Raw genomic sequence first — 15,718 nt, forward strand, 5'->3', positions numbered from 1 at the left:
TGCTTTGCAGGGATTATAAGGAGTTTGCCCATTTTTCCTCCCACTATATTAAGTAGTCTATTTCATTCTCTGGCAGATTGACTCATGAAGGTTCAATTAAAAATGAAATAACTTTTTTTTTTTTACTTTATTCTTCTAATAATTAAAACAACTTCAAATAAGACATGTCATAATAATATATTGTCTAAGACCCCTATCATACTTAACTCTGTTCTGCCTCTCATGTTAAAGAAGTGAAGATAGAATTGTAGATGTTTTTCCTCAGCTACCCTGCCTTTTTCTTGGTCTAATGGATAGTTATTAGATACAGTAGAAAGTATTACTAACACGAATTTTGTAGTAGCTAGTGAAACTCTGAACTCTTTGTGAAATTGGCACATGTCTATATTTTGGAAATTTCCGCTTAGTTTAAGACAACTTTTTTAGCTAGAATGGACTTTGCTGTATCTGGACTTTGAATATTTATATAGGTACAGCAAACTCTTTATATTCAAATAACTTGGTAGTTTAGTTTTTCTCAAATAAAATATGAAGACAAAACTCCTAAAACTGGCCTTGTTTGCAAAAATGCAAAAGTTAAATCATACCTCAAGATATCTAGTATAGGGCCATATAGATATCTAGAGCCATTCAAAGTAGTGGGATCATTTTCCCACTTTCTTGTAAAAGTATTTTCTGCTATTGTTTGTTTTAAAACATATTTCCTAAGAGGCCCTTATATTTTCTGAATTTGGGTTAGATAACAAGACTCTCTGTAAAAAGTGTCAAGAAAAAATTTAAAAGCTTGATTCCTCAAATGAATGAAAAAATTTTAAGTTAAATGAATGTAAAAATTTTAAGTTAAAAACCAGATTTCTCCATTAGTCAACTCATAAATTTTTTAAAAACATTTTTATTGTTGCATAATATTCATGGAAACATTTAGTTATCTCAGAAGTATACCTGTTACAAGAAAATTTGAAGTACCTAAAATTAAATGCATATTTATAATACAAGACACTTAAAATTTATCTTAAATGACCACAAAAATTTATTGTAAGATATTATAAAGTACATAAAACTTTTAAAAGTCTTGCTATCCCTCTAAAAATTTAGAATTTTTAAAATAATTGAATGTTAATTTAAAAGTTTAAAAACGGAAGTATCAGTATTAGCAAACTTTTATTTTAGCACTTTAAAAAATTTGTGAAGCACCTTAGTTGTGCATACACACAAGCACACACACACAGAAACGCAAACACTTTATATATTATAATTATATTAAGACTGTCTACTATTAAAATGTTATTCTACTTTACTCCTAAAGAGATCTAAAGATTAAAGATTTAGCAAATCACTTCCTGATGCTGTGTTTCCTTTTGAGATAATCTGATTAGTAATAATAATACCATGAAAGTGAAACCTGGTTTTAGAATTAGAACAAGGAGGAAACCTTACAAGTCCATTTGGTCCCTCCCAATTTTATATGAGGAAACTGAGACCCAGAGGAGTTAAATGATTTTTATGTATGTATCTGAAGTAGTAGAGGTTCTGATTCCAAAATCAGTCTTCCCAACAAAACTGCTCTAACATAATGAAATCTATAAATAATATATTATTAGGCAACTTTAATTCAAAGGAAGAAAGAAAATGTTAACTACATTTTATAAAGTACTAAAGTAAAAATTAGGTAATAGTTAAGAGCTTAGTGATTTTTGCCTTGGCTATCTAAAAAAAGCAGAACCTTGTATTAGGGTGTTTCCTTGGATTTTTGTCCTTTCTTTGAGGGAAAGCATCAGCAGTCAAGAAGGTCTTTTGCTTCCGTCCTCTTTCTTGGCCCTGAAAGAACCAAACAGATGGTTTAGTCCTCAAAGGAAGGATAGAAGGGCACTATTCCTTTCTTTAGTCTGAGACTTGAGAATAGTTGTGCTTGAATTGTGGTTTTATCTTTAACTCCTAGCCCTAACAAGAAATATAAAAGTAATGAATTTCCATAGGAAAATTAAAATAAAAATTTCTTTGAAATATAAAAAGTATGCTTTAATTAAATAATTAATGGAATTGAAGATTGAGATATTTCATTCAGTCTTATTGTCTGGAAGAAACAAGATCTATGTGTATACCTATTAAATAACTAACCAGCATGCTGATAGATATAAAGAAAATCAGAAAATTCAAAAAGGTAGATTGGATGTTCCTTTAGTATTAGATTCAGGCATTTAAATAATTTTTTACTGCTAAGGGCTGAAACATTTAGGTCTTACCACAAAATCCCAGTAGAAAAATTTTAACAATTTTAAAATAGAAAATTCTAAATTAATATTGATATAATAGCAAAGTTTCAAGATAAATTTTTACAAAGAAAATAAACCAATATACTTTTGATGCCAATTCATGTTTCTACTTAATATTAAGGAAATTGAAACAATAACTTAATCTTTTTGAAAGAAAAAATTAATACAGTAGAAAATGTACTAAAGCATTGAAAACTAGATAGTTTATTAGTAGGTAGTGCCTATGCAATTGAGGCTATCCTAATGAAACTGCAGAAAACAAAACTGAATTTGAGTGGGTAGTAAAGTACATAAAGAAAACTCTGGTAGTTGGCTGCCAGTGTGAAGTCCTGTTCAAGTTTTTTAACAAGCAAAATTAGGGGATAGTTAGATATAAATGCTACACATTGATTTGGCATATTTTTTTGAGCCCTTCATGTTGGTGTTTCTCAAGGTTCTGTCCCTGGACTTTTAATTTTTGCTTTCTAAATTCTTTTCCTTGGCAGTTCATTAGGCCTATGATTTGTTACCCCTTCTACTCAGACAATAGCCATATAGTTTCAGCTAATAATTCACAAGTGGTATTCGTGTACACCATACAAGGGTCATACTTGCCAAAAGATGTCCAATACTTGGTCCAAATAGAAGAAAGATCTAGGTGTTCCTGTATGAAAGTCATTCAAATGATTTTGACCTAATTTTACAGGCAAGACAATCAAGTAAGTAAATGAATATTTGTTGTTCAGCTGTTATATGGCTCGGTCAGTGATTCCTAACTTGGAATCCATGTGCCCATCAGGGTGTTTGTGAATTTAGATTAGGGAAAATATATATATTTTTTTATTACAATATAATGTGTTTTCTTTATAATTTTAAGAATTTTATGCATTTGAAATTATTCTGAGAGGGGATCTGTAGCTTTCAGTAGGGTACCCAAGATCCATAACAAAAAAGTGAGAGCTAGATTACCTCTTCCCCCATGCAACAAAATTAAAATTTAATTCCAACAAGATTGTACCTTGACTAAAAGTTCCATAGTAATTAATAGAATATATCTTGCCTACAGAAAAGCAGTAAAAGAATAGGTAATACAGAATAGACTTTCAGTTCAATCTTAATTAAGTATCCTTTGGGGGAGGGAACATCTGTTTTTGATAATTATGGGTAACATTTGGCAGTGTATGATTCTTTTGACCATTTAAGAAGGGAAATGGTTTACCATTACATAATTAACTAGGATAAATAATACATATAGATAGTGGGTCAAGAAGAGTTAAATTTATGAAAGTGTTCAATAGTGTTCAGGAACCCCAATTTTACTTGTGAAATATCTGGTGATACTGCATCGCTGTAGGAATCAATGTAATTCTTAATGGGTCACCAAAAAGGTAAGGATACATGATGAGGGTAAATATGCTTCTAAAATGTTACTTAACAATGAAATCAATATATGAAAGTGGCATTTAAAACTCTTTAAGACATTAGAAAAAGGTGGACTAGTTACATAGAGGGCATGAAGGAAAAAGGACAAATAGAAGTACTTGGGAGTCATAAAATGAGATGTAGAGGAACATTCAAAATTCATTGGGTCGATACCTGTTGTTATTAGGTATAGTCAACAATCATACACAAAAAAGTAAATTGGCTGGAGATCATGGATCCATTGTCTTATGGATCAAAACGAAGAACTGACAGTTGAGGTAACAATTCATTTACATATCCACCTAATGTTAGCAAGGAAATTGAATTATTGAACAAATCTTTGAAAGAAAAGAAATTTTGGTTTGGTGAGTTTTGGAAAAGCAAGTTTATAGGGAAAAACATAGAATGAAGCAACCTTTCTAAGAGTATTGATAGTATTTTAGAATTAGGAAGAGGGCAGAGGATACTCGGGCCTGCCTATTCTTTTTATCAATGATAGGATTAAGGAGTGAAGTGAATGCTGGTTATTGTGACATAGGCCCTTTAGGTGACTGAGGTACTTGCTAATAAGGACTAAAGAGGAACCTGGAATAGCACAGGCAGATTCCTTCTACTTGGTATGTTTCTTTCATGAAAGTCAACTGGACTAGATAAATGGCTTTATGTTTTGGCTACTTAGTTGGAGAAGTATATAGCATTGTAAGCCTAGACCCAGGAAGAGTCAAGTTCAAATCCTATCTTAGAAACCAAAGTCACTTTGCCTCTTTCCCTCATCTTTAAAATGAGGACAAAACCTACTTGCTTGGGTTATTCTGAGAATCACATGAGAATATGTTGCACTTAGCACAGTACCTGGCACACAGTAAATGCTACACAAACATTATTATTTATTAAATTCCAAACTATAACAAGAAAACTTTAAAGCTGAAATTTATAAAAACAAACAAGTATTGCATAATTAACTCAGAAGAGTAAGGGCTATCTATGGCTTAACTGGTGTCATTTTGCCAAAAAAGCAAAAGTTAAGTTGTGTTAAGAAAAAGTAAGAATATTAGTTGTCATAGCAAGGTTTTAGAAACAATTCTACAGAAGTATACAGAATTCATAGGAAAAAATGCTATTCCCTGTCCTTAAAACAAAAAATCTGATTTGCCTATTAATCCTGAAAGCAGATTTATGATGGGGAAAAAAAATTCAAATTTCCTATATATTTAAATTTGAAATTCTGGTATAGTTGAGTAAAAAGGTCAAAAAGCATTTTTGTCAGGAGAATTATTCTATTGTCCCATTCACATTTTTCAGAGAGACTGTTTTCACAAACTTTGTGTTCTAAACAGGTAAACGTTTTTGTGGAAATGGCTTCAATGACAAAGCATCATGAGGAAGGATAATTATAGCAGGAAAATTTCTGTCCTCAACAGAAGGCATAAATTCCATCAGTACAAATTGCTTTTTTTAGTTCCCATGAAAAAAATATTTTAATTCCTAAAACTTGTCTTTTGTTTTGAAGGTTAAAAATCAATTTCCTTTTAAATTTCTAACATATAAATGGTGCCAAAAGAAAGGCTGTGGCCCAGCTCATTCATTTAACTGTTAAACTAATTTTTGGAATTACTCAACTTCCTGCATCAATGTATCTTAGATGTCTTCAATCCAGTTATAAATTGTACTATTTGATTATTGAATCTATTCTAGCAGGCCACCTTAACGTCACTTAAATAATGTCCAACTTCATCGGACATCTCAGGATATCACTTATGATTTCTTCTGCAAGCTTCAGAACAATAAAGTTGGCTCTTTGGGGGAATAAATCCATGGTCATGAAGTTTAATCTTTTCCAAACTGGGCTAGTTTTCTTTTAAATGAGCATCAATTATTAGAATGTTCAGAATAAACGTTTTGAAATTGATGGCTCAACAATTGTGTGTGGTGTCTACATCTATGTTTATGTACACATATGCATACAATCCACATGTGTATGTATATACATGTGGTTTATATAAATCATAGTCCTCCAGGAGATCATTATATACTTCAACAACAATATTATATGATGACCAGTTCTGATGGACCTGGCCATCCTCAGCAACAAGATCAACCAAATCATTTCCAATGGAGCAGTAATGAACTGAACCAGCTACGCCCAAAGAAAGAACTCTGGGAGATGACTAAAAACCATTACATTGAATTCCCAATCCCTATATTTATGCCCACCTGCATTTTTGATTTCCTTCACAAGCTAATTGTACAATATTTCAGAGTCTGATTCTTTTTGTACAGCAAAATAACGTTTTGGTCATGTATACTTATTGTGTATCTAGTTTATATTTTAAAATATTAAACATCTACTGGTCATCCTGCCATCTGGGGAGGGGATGGGGGGTAAGAGGTGAAAAATTGGAACAAGAGGTTTGGCAATTGTTAATGCTGTAAAGTTACCCATGCATATAATACCTGTAAATAAAAGGCTATTAAAGAAAAAAAAAAGAAAAGAAAAAGAACAAACCTTCAATAAATTCACAAACCCTTCTACCAAAAAAAATAAATAAATCATAGTCCTCACTTTTTTAGAATTAAGCAAAACGTTCCCGTTTAAAAGTTCTATATGCAATATATTTAATATATATAGATTGATCTATCTAATTCAGCAAAAAACCCACATCTAGTATTAGGCCGAAAAGCTATTAATCACAGGCAGGGCCCCATCTTACCCCTAAATTAATGCAGTAGCTTGCTGGTGGGTCTGCCTGCCTCTAGTTTCTCCCCACTCTAATTCATTCTCTCCACTCAGCCATTAAAGTGATCTTCCTTAAGTCCATGTCTGATATTGCCACCTCTTGAATAAAGTCCAGTGACACTATCGCCTCCATGATCAAAAAGGAAATACTGATTTGACATTCTAAGCCCTTCACAACCTAGTTGCGTCCTTTTCTTTCTTCTTCCAACATTTATTCTTGGATCTAATGACATTGTCTTGCAAACAGACTCCATTTTCTCTATTGTAAAATAATTTGTAAGTGTTAATCCTCTAAATCTTTCACAGATCCCAAAACCGATTACATTCTGTATACCTTTTTTGGCCAACATACTATACTATACAGAACAGAGGAAAATCCTAAAAGACAAATACTGATAGGATCATGAAATATTGTATGAGAAGAAAAAAATTCAAGAAACAATTTTGTACTTATCAAGAGAATACAATTTATTTCATAAGAAAAAAATCATTCCATATGTTTAAAACTGTATCACTGATACATTCTTTTACAGTCCACTTTGTACATCCACAAAAAACTTTTTCATACTTATCACTTATAAAAAATCCTTTCCCAATCTCTTTAAAGCCTTCCCTCTTATTTCCTATTTATTCTGTAGAGAACTTATCTGTACGTTTCCATAAAGTCTACCCCATTAAATTGTAAACTGCTTGAGGATAGTGACTAAGTTTTCTATTTTTTGTCTCCCTAATAACTTATAATGCCTAGCATGGTAGGCACTTAATGTTTATTGAACCATTTCTACATGACATCCCTTTAAATATCTGCAGAAAACTCTCATGGCCCATTTTCCAACTAAGTTTTCTCATATTCAGGTTACATCCTTTATTTGTTTAACCAAGTCTTCAAATAGTCTGATCTTGAGAATCCTTAATAATGCTGGCCACTTTTCTCCTAGATGTTTCTCAGCTTAAAAATAATCTTCCAGGAACAGCTAGATGGCACAGTGGATAGAGCACTGACCCTGGACTCAGGAAGAACTGAGTTCAAATTTGGCCTTGGACACTTAGTACATATAAGCTATGTTACTCTGGGCAAATCACTAAACTTCAATTGCCTCAAAAAAAAAAAAAAAAAAAAACCACCACCATCCAAAAAGTTTTTTAAAAAATGTCCTTCCTAAATCTAGTTTCAGAACTTAATAGAATATACCAGCACTGGTCTGATCAGGATGGAGTATGTCTTCCTTTGGTCTGGACACTGCCTTTTCTCATATATTATGTCTGTGAACTAGCTCACTAACTTTTTGAGGTTTAATCTAATTTATGTGAAGCTTGAAATCTACTGCAATCATTAGAGCTTTTTCAGATGAATTTCCATCAAACCAGCATTCTCCTAAATTGTACTTTTGAATTGTGACAGTATTAATATTTTAATAATCTAGTGTTTGACAAACCCAAAGACCCCAGTTTTTGGGATAACGCATTATTTGACAAAAATTGCTGGGAAAATTGCAAATTAGTATGGTAGAAAGTAGGCATTGACCCACACTTAACACCATACAACAAGATAAGGTCAAAATGGGTTCATGACCTAGGCATAAAGAATGAGATTGTAAATAAATTGGAAGAGCATAGGATAGTTTACCTCTTAGATCTGTCAAAGAGGAAGGAATTTATGACCAAAGAAGAACTAGAGATCACTACTGACTACAAAAGAGAAAATTTTGATTATATCAAATTGAAAAGATTTTGTACAAACAAAACTAATGCAGACAAGATTAGAAGGGAAACAACCTGGGAAAACATTTTTACAGTCAAAGGTTCTGATAAAGGCCTCATTTCTAAGATATATAGAGAATTGACTCTAATTTATAAGAAATCAAGCCATTCTCCAATTGATAAATGGTCAAAGGATATGGACAATTCTCAGACGAAGAAATCGAAACTATTTCTATCCATATGAAAATATGCTCCAAGTCATTATTAATCAGAGAAATGCAAATTAAGACAACTCTGATACCACTACACACCTGCCAGATTGGATAGAATGGCAGGAAAAGATAATGCAGAATGTTGGAGAGGATGTGGAAAAAGGAGGACACTGATACATTGTTGGTGAAATTGTGAATACATCCAGCCATTCTGGAGAGCAATTTGGAACTATGCTCAAAAAGTTATCAAACTGTGCACACCCTTTGATCCAGCAGTGTTTTTACTGGGCTTATACCTCAAAGAGATACTAAAGGAGGGAAAGGGACCTGTATGTGCCAAAATGTTTGTGGCAGCACTGTTTGTAGTGGCTAGAAGCTGGAAAATGAATGGATGCCCATCAATTGGAGAATGGTCGAGTAAACTGTGGTATATGAATGTTATGGAATATTACTGTTCTGTAAGAAATGACCAGCAGGATGAATACAGAGAAGATTGGCAAGACTTACATGAACTGATTGATGCTAAGTGAAATGAGCAGAACCAGGAGATCATTATATACCTCAACAATGATACTGTATGAGGATGTATTCTGATGGAAGTGGATTTCTCAACAAAGAGAAGATCTAACTCAGTTTCAACTGATCAAGGAGGACAGAAGCAGCTACACCCAAAGAAAGAACACGGGGAAATGAATGTAAACTGCTTGCATTTTTGTTTTTCTTCCCAGGTCATTTTTACCTTCTGAATCCAATTCTTCCTGTGCAACAAGAGAACTGTTCAGTTCTGCACACATATATCGTATCTAGGATACACTGTGACATATTTAACTTATATAGGACTGCTTGCCATCTGGGGGAGGGAGTGGAGGAAGGGAGGGGAAAAATCAGAAGTGAGTGCAAGGGATAATGTAAAAAAAATTACCCAGGCATGGGCTCTGTCAATAAAAAAAATTATAATAAAAAAAAAAAAAAAAAGACTAATATTTTTGTTAATGATCTGGATAAATGTTTAGATGGCATACTTAATACAAAGTTGAAAGAGGTAACATAATGACAGAGATAGCAAATAAAAGATCTTGATAGGTTGGGAATATTGGGGCAGATTCGGAAAAAACTTTAAACACCACAAAATTATGGACAGATTAATGTGGAACTTCACTAGAGACCTCCTCCCAAGATTGTAACTCAATACTACTGCTTGTTAATAAGTATTAAATTCTGAAACTACTCGATCATAGTAGTTTTTTGTCATCCATCAAAAAAAAAGTTCAGACAAAATAGAAATTTCTTACCTTCAAATTCTGCAAATTGAATAGGTCAACAAATTTCATTAATACCTAGACTTTGATTTCAAAAAGAATTAACAGAGGTACTAGAAGAATTGTTCTTTTGTGGGTGATATCCACCCACAAAGTAATGCTGAAATTATTTGAAACCACTGCTTTGGGGATTTAATCAGTTAATTTTTAGATTAAATTATTCCCTTGTTAGTCAGTCATGAGCTGTTATTTCTTGATGCAGTCATGCAGGCTTCTTGTGATCAATTTCCTATTATTTTACTCCTATTATAGATGTATGCTAACCACCCATTTAACAATACATTCTAGAACTTTTATTGATTTACCAACACACTAGCTAAAAGTTGGCCTAACATCTCACCCACTATGTCATTATTCAGATGTTCTTACTGAGGTTAAGGGAAAACAACCATTTTTTAAGAGTCTACAGTGCCAAGAATCATGCTAAGCACTTTACAATGTCCTCTCATTTATTTCTATTAACAACTCAGGGAAGTAGATAGGTGCTTTTAAATCATCTCCATTTTACAGTTAACTGAGACAGTAATTAAATGAATTGCATAGTCAACAACACAATTTGAAAGTGTCTGAAACCACATTTGTACTTGTCTTCCAGATTAGAGACCCATTGCTCTGATGTCACACCTAGCTTCCTCTGAGGAAACAGAATTGTAGAAAATGGACCACTGACTCAGGACAGTGTGGTATAGAGCAGGATTCAGTAATGGCCTGTAAAATATTTTAACATTTCTATTTAGTAAAGATTAAGCTTATCTGTTGAATTATTTTCAAGTAACATTCCTAAGAAAACACTACATTTCTTTTGTTTATGAAATTAAAATGACTTCTCTCATTTAAATTTTCATTTTGAGATTCAAATTTTCCAGCATCAATTTTTATATTTTTCAAAGTTCTTTTGGTATATATTAATTTTTGTACTTTCTCAATATTAAATACAATGGAGGTTGAAAATAATAAAAAAGGGCTCAAAAATGTCAATTATTAAAGCAAGATCTTACAAGAAATTAATGTTACATAATTGATTTGCCAAACTAGAATAAAAGAAAAATGTGAATAAAGGTAGTATGTGTTCATCATGTAGCAGTTAGTAAACTACATGCTACTCATCTTGGTCCCATAACACTGCTCCAATTTCTATAATTTAAAATTTTTTAAGCTATAAATTTTACTTTTATTAGATTGGTGATAAACAGAATGAATGTTATCCAGAAATATTTTTAAATGAACTTTATTTTATAGGAAAATTTTGAACGAATTTATTTTTCAGCATTACAGGACAAAATTGCAATGAAGTTTATTTTCAAATATGTATTATTAAGCCACAATCATTTAGTAGACAAGAAAATAAAATATGTATTGAAAATACAAATTCTTTACAGCAATAAATATTACCCATTTAGTAGGTGACTGAATTGGGCTGCAAATAAATTCTTTAGATGTCATTGTTATCCTATTTTACATGAGACAAAACTAAATGACTTGCCTGGGGTCACACAGCTAGTTTAAGTATAGGAGGTAGGATTTGATTGCATATTCCTGATTGCACTATCCACTGTGGCATCTGTGTTTACTCTTGAGGTATTATATTATGTAGGTAAACAATACCCTGCATATCTAATACTTTTTCTTGAAATTCTATTGCTCTCTCAATATTAAAGTTCTATAACCTTTTAATACATTGTAAATAGTACTGAAAACTCTTTTTTAGTAAGGGGGCTAACTTCTCTCCCACAGAGGTTGGTAGTTGTATGACTTTTGAAATCACTAAATATACAATTCATTCTTTAAATACTTGACATGACTTTTCTGTTGTCATTCCTAAATGCTGAATTTTAAACAGGCCTTACATTTGAATTTACTTTCTTGCATTTCAAGCCTTTGTACTTTTCTGAAAACATAAATGTGTTCTTTACATTTCAACTATTTGGAAGAATAAGATTATTTCTTTCTTTAAAAAAGATGATGGTTTTCTTCAATGACTGAACATATTCAAAATCTGGTTCTGTTGACTTTGATGGTCCAGCATAATTTCTTGTTTTCATGTTCTTCATATAAAAGTAAAAGCTCAGATGTTCTGGCATTTTAGGGAAAGAAATCTGAAAAATAATTATGATGTTAGTAAAATTCATGACACCACCTTGAGAGGTTAACAAAATTTGTCAATGATGTCTTTGTATTATTTTGGAAATTACAAATTTTAAGTTAAAACATTTCCCCCCAATTTTTATCTTTAACATGTCAGCATGATTTACTATTTGTTTGGAAATTTTTGTAATTCTATTACCAACAACAGTGTTATAAAAATCAGAACATAAATACTTGATTACTATCTGATTCAGTAACGAATTCCCTAACACCACTGGAAACCAGGTGTGATTCCAAAGGAGGGGCTTCTTTGTTGAATAGTATGTTTTCAAATATTTGAATATTTTCACAATTTCCTGTGTCATTCATAATATAATGGCTAAATATTTTTATTATGGCCAATTTCAAACTATCTGAATAGTTGGAGACAAAAAGCACATTACTACATCATTAGATAGTATTTCCATGATTACCGAGACACCAAATCTCAAAACAATAAACAGCAAAATGTAGTAAAATAATTATAAGTTGTGAGTGTTTAGCGTTTAATGCCTTTGGTTCTAATCTAATACAATAATATATTGTAAGAATATAAAATTTAACAATCGGCTTTGGAGACCTGCTGTAAGCCAGTACCAAAACATCCCTGGTTGTTTTAGAAGTTAAGTATCAGGCAAAAGCAAATTTTGACAACACATTGTGATCCAAAATACTTTCCAATTTCTCAAATTAACAGAATAACACCAGGGAGGGTTGTTAACAGAATAAGATCAGGGAGGGTTGTGAGAATAGGTTGAGCAAAATCTTTTCCAGTAGCATAGTATAACAGAAATATGTAAAATGAAAAAAATAATACCATGAATATGAGTAAACTGCTTTTTTCTCCCTTCTCCCTCCCTCTCCTCCTCTCTGAAGCCTGAATCAGGACAAACTAGTCTTTCAGGCTTGGAATAAAATGAGATGCTCACAAAACATCTAAGCGAATTTATTTGGTAAGGATACAACATTTATCCAGTTAAAATTATCTCCAACTCTCCCTTAACATTTGTTATGGTGATCTGTCTGATAAGAATCATATACAACCCAGGAGTTTCTAGTTCCTTGTGCACTTGTTTTTTGAATATAGGTAACCAGGAAGGAAGCTATACAAGGACCTTCATAACTCATATTAGTTATGAGTCCCAACTAATTTAATGGGAGGTATTGCTCCCATCATATCTGACTCCTGAGTGACAAGGTCCTCAAGCATTCTTAAGACATTGTTCCTACCCTATCTGCCCACAGAATCTTATCACTTATGTTTTTAGGATATTCTTTTTTTTTCCTCTGATTTCCTTGGGGTATGTATAAAGAACTAGAAGCTAGATCAAAGGCTATGGACATTTTGGTCCCCGTCTTTGCATAATCCTATACTACTTTCCAAAATGATTAAACAAATTCACAGCTCTGCTAATATGTTAGTGTAGCCATTTTTACATAACTCCACCAACACCAACTATTCCTATCTTTTGTCGTTTTAATTAATAAGCAAGGTAAACCATTATCTTAAAGTTGTTCTAATACTTTTTTGTATCATTTAGAGGTGTTTTTTTTAAAAATATGATTGCTGCTACTAGTTACAATTCTTGAGAACCTTTTGTTCATATCCTCTGACTATATAACCATGAGGCAATGGCTTTTGGTATTACATAATTGTGTTGGTATTAGTTCCCTAGATATCTAGGATATTAAAAAAAAAAAAAGAGAGAGAACTACAAAAGCAGGGGAATTTACTTTTTTAAAAGTTCACGATATGTACAAAGCATTCTGAAAATTTATGTCTAAAAATGTTTGCATCATTAAATAATTCTGTTGCTTAAAAGAGAATGTGTGTATATAATCTCTAAAAATTCTCATATCTATATATTTTTAAAACTTGGAGATATAATTTTCCAATTCTAAAAATCTTCCAAAATAAGTTTTATTGTTTTGTACCTACTTATTAAAAGTACCAAAATATTTCATGTTCTGATTAGTTTGCAAAAATAATTGGTTCACAAATCAGTTCCAATAGTACAATAATGAATAGAACCAGCTACACCCAACGAAAAAACTTTGGAAAATGAGTGTGAACCACTACATAGAATTCCCATTCCTCTATTTTTGTCTGCCTGCATTTTTGATTTCCTTCACAGGTTAATTGTCCATTATTTCAAAGTCTGAATTTCTTTGTGCAGCAAAATAACTGTATGGATATGTATACATATACTGTATTTAACATATATTGGTCTATCTGCCATCTGGGGGAGGGGGTGGGAGGAAGCAGGGAAAAATTGGGACAAAAGGTTTTGCAAATGTCAATGCATATCCAGAAATGTTAATTACCCATGCATTTATCTTTTAAATAAAAAGCTATAATAAAAAAAAAAAATAATTGGTTCATATCAAGGGATACAAAAACTTCAAACCTGGTCTCAGACACGACTATATGATCTTAAACAAGTCACTTAACCCTGCCTGCTTCAGTAATAAGGCTGGAGAAGGACAGGCAAAGCACTTTAGTACTTTGCCAAGAAAACATCAGAAGAGGGGCAGCTCGATACCAAAGTAGATAGATCCTCTTGACTCCAGGAACTACATGATGTACTAAGTTCAAATATGGCTTCAAAACACTTAACTCTTCTTAGCTGTGTGCTCCCTGGGAAAGTCACTTAACCCCAAAAATGGGTAACAAAAGGGGAATAGAACAGTTGACATCAGTGGCTTTAGAGATGTCCCACAAATGTGTAGACTTTTCTGTTAGTATCCATACTGTTCATGAGAAGATATGCCTCAGGATTATATGGGAAATGGTTTATTTCTGGTTTTTGTTCTGAGCTCTTATGTAAAGAAAGCTCCTGAATATATAAGACTTGGGCTATATGCAACATGTCCTCATGTGAAAGTGGAGTACCATATATAATAATACTGGATTTAATAAAACAGATGAGCTCGTTTCATTTAAATGCTTTTTCTCTATCATGAGAATTCAGGACTTCCCCATCTTTAACCTTAGATTCTAAATGATAAAAAAAATCCCTTCTCTCTTTAAGATCAAAAACTCTTTTCTCCCAATCTTTCCCTGGACACTGTCATTAATAACATCAGTCATGGTAGATAATTCACTATTTTGTTTGTTTTTAGCAAAAAAAGATAACAGAAAGCAGAAAGATTGAACTCTATTTTTGTTAAGTTAAGAAGTTAAAAATTGCTTCCCTCTCTTCTGGTTAAGTGGAAAACAAAAATAAATCATTTGGTGACCAAAATGAAAACGAAGTCTTATGAATTATGTTCCTTTTAATAGTCAGAAAGGAACTACAGCTGTTCAATCTCACCCAACTTACTCCCATTTCCAAGTCTCAGATTTAATTTGTCAGCTCTGAATAGCATCATCAATAATAGCACTTTGCAAAAGTCCTTAGAAACAGGGGCAGGGAGCAACACTCTTCTGTGCAATCCAACTCCTATTCATGATTGATTAGGATGGATCCCCTGTGTCCTCCTTTTCCCCAGAACCCTTGTCCAATACATTAAACTTGTTTAATCATCTCAGATCCTATGAACTCTGGGCAAAATCTACTAGCCTGTCATGGTTACTTCCAGGACCTCATGTTTCCTCAATAACATCATTAAGTAATAAGGGTTATAATTAAATACCTTCATTTCTCTAAGTTTTCTGGCTACTTAGTAAAAATAAACACAGGTAGAAAATCTTAGCTATGGCTTTGATGAGATACAGATCCTCTGATGTATCTTGAATTTTAGTAGCCCATTTTGGGGACTGATATAAGTTGCAGGGTATTCCTAGGTGCTCTTAAGACAATCAAAAAACCACCTGCTAACAGATTAAAAAAACAAACAAAAACAAACTTGAGTCTTATCTGTAGATCTCATCACAGAAGCAAAGGATTCTCTGTTTCCTTTTGCTTTTACACAAAATCACTCAAACTACTTATGGCCCTTTTGTGACCT

General features: G+C 32.4%; 1 long non-coding RNA gene across 7 annotated transcripts in view; it reads right to left on the reverse strand.

The window, feature by feature from the left end:
* Positions 1-15,718, reverse strand: part of LOC105750391 — a 47,376-nt gene that overhangs the window by 16,995 nt on the left and 14,663 nt on the right. For 5 of the 7 annotated variants that reach the window (XR_004232022.1, XR_004232021.1, XR_004232023.1 and 2 more), the window contains exon 6: positions 10,854-11,739. This is a non-coding gene — a long non-coding RNA (uncharacterized LOC105750391). Of the gene's footprint in view, positions 1-1,704; positions 1,819-10,853; positions 11,740-15,718 lie in introns of those variants that run through there. The other 2 variants (XR_004232026.1, XR_004232024.1) reach the window with 2 other exon arrangements.

Source organism: Sarcophilus harrisii, chromosome 2, assembly GCF_902635505.1.
Source record: "Sarcophilus harrisii chromosome 2, mSarHar1.11, whole genome shotgun sequence".
In the NCBI taxonomy this organism is placed as follows: Eukaryota; Metazoa; Chordata; class Mammalia; order Dasyuromorphia; family Dasyuridae; genus Sarcophilus; species Sarcophilus harrisii.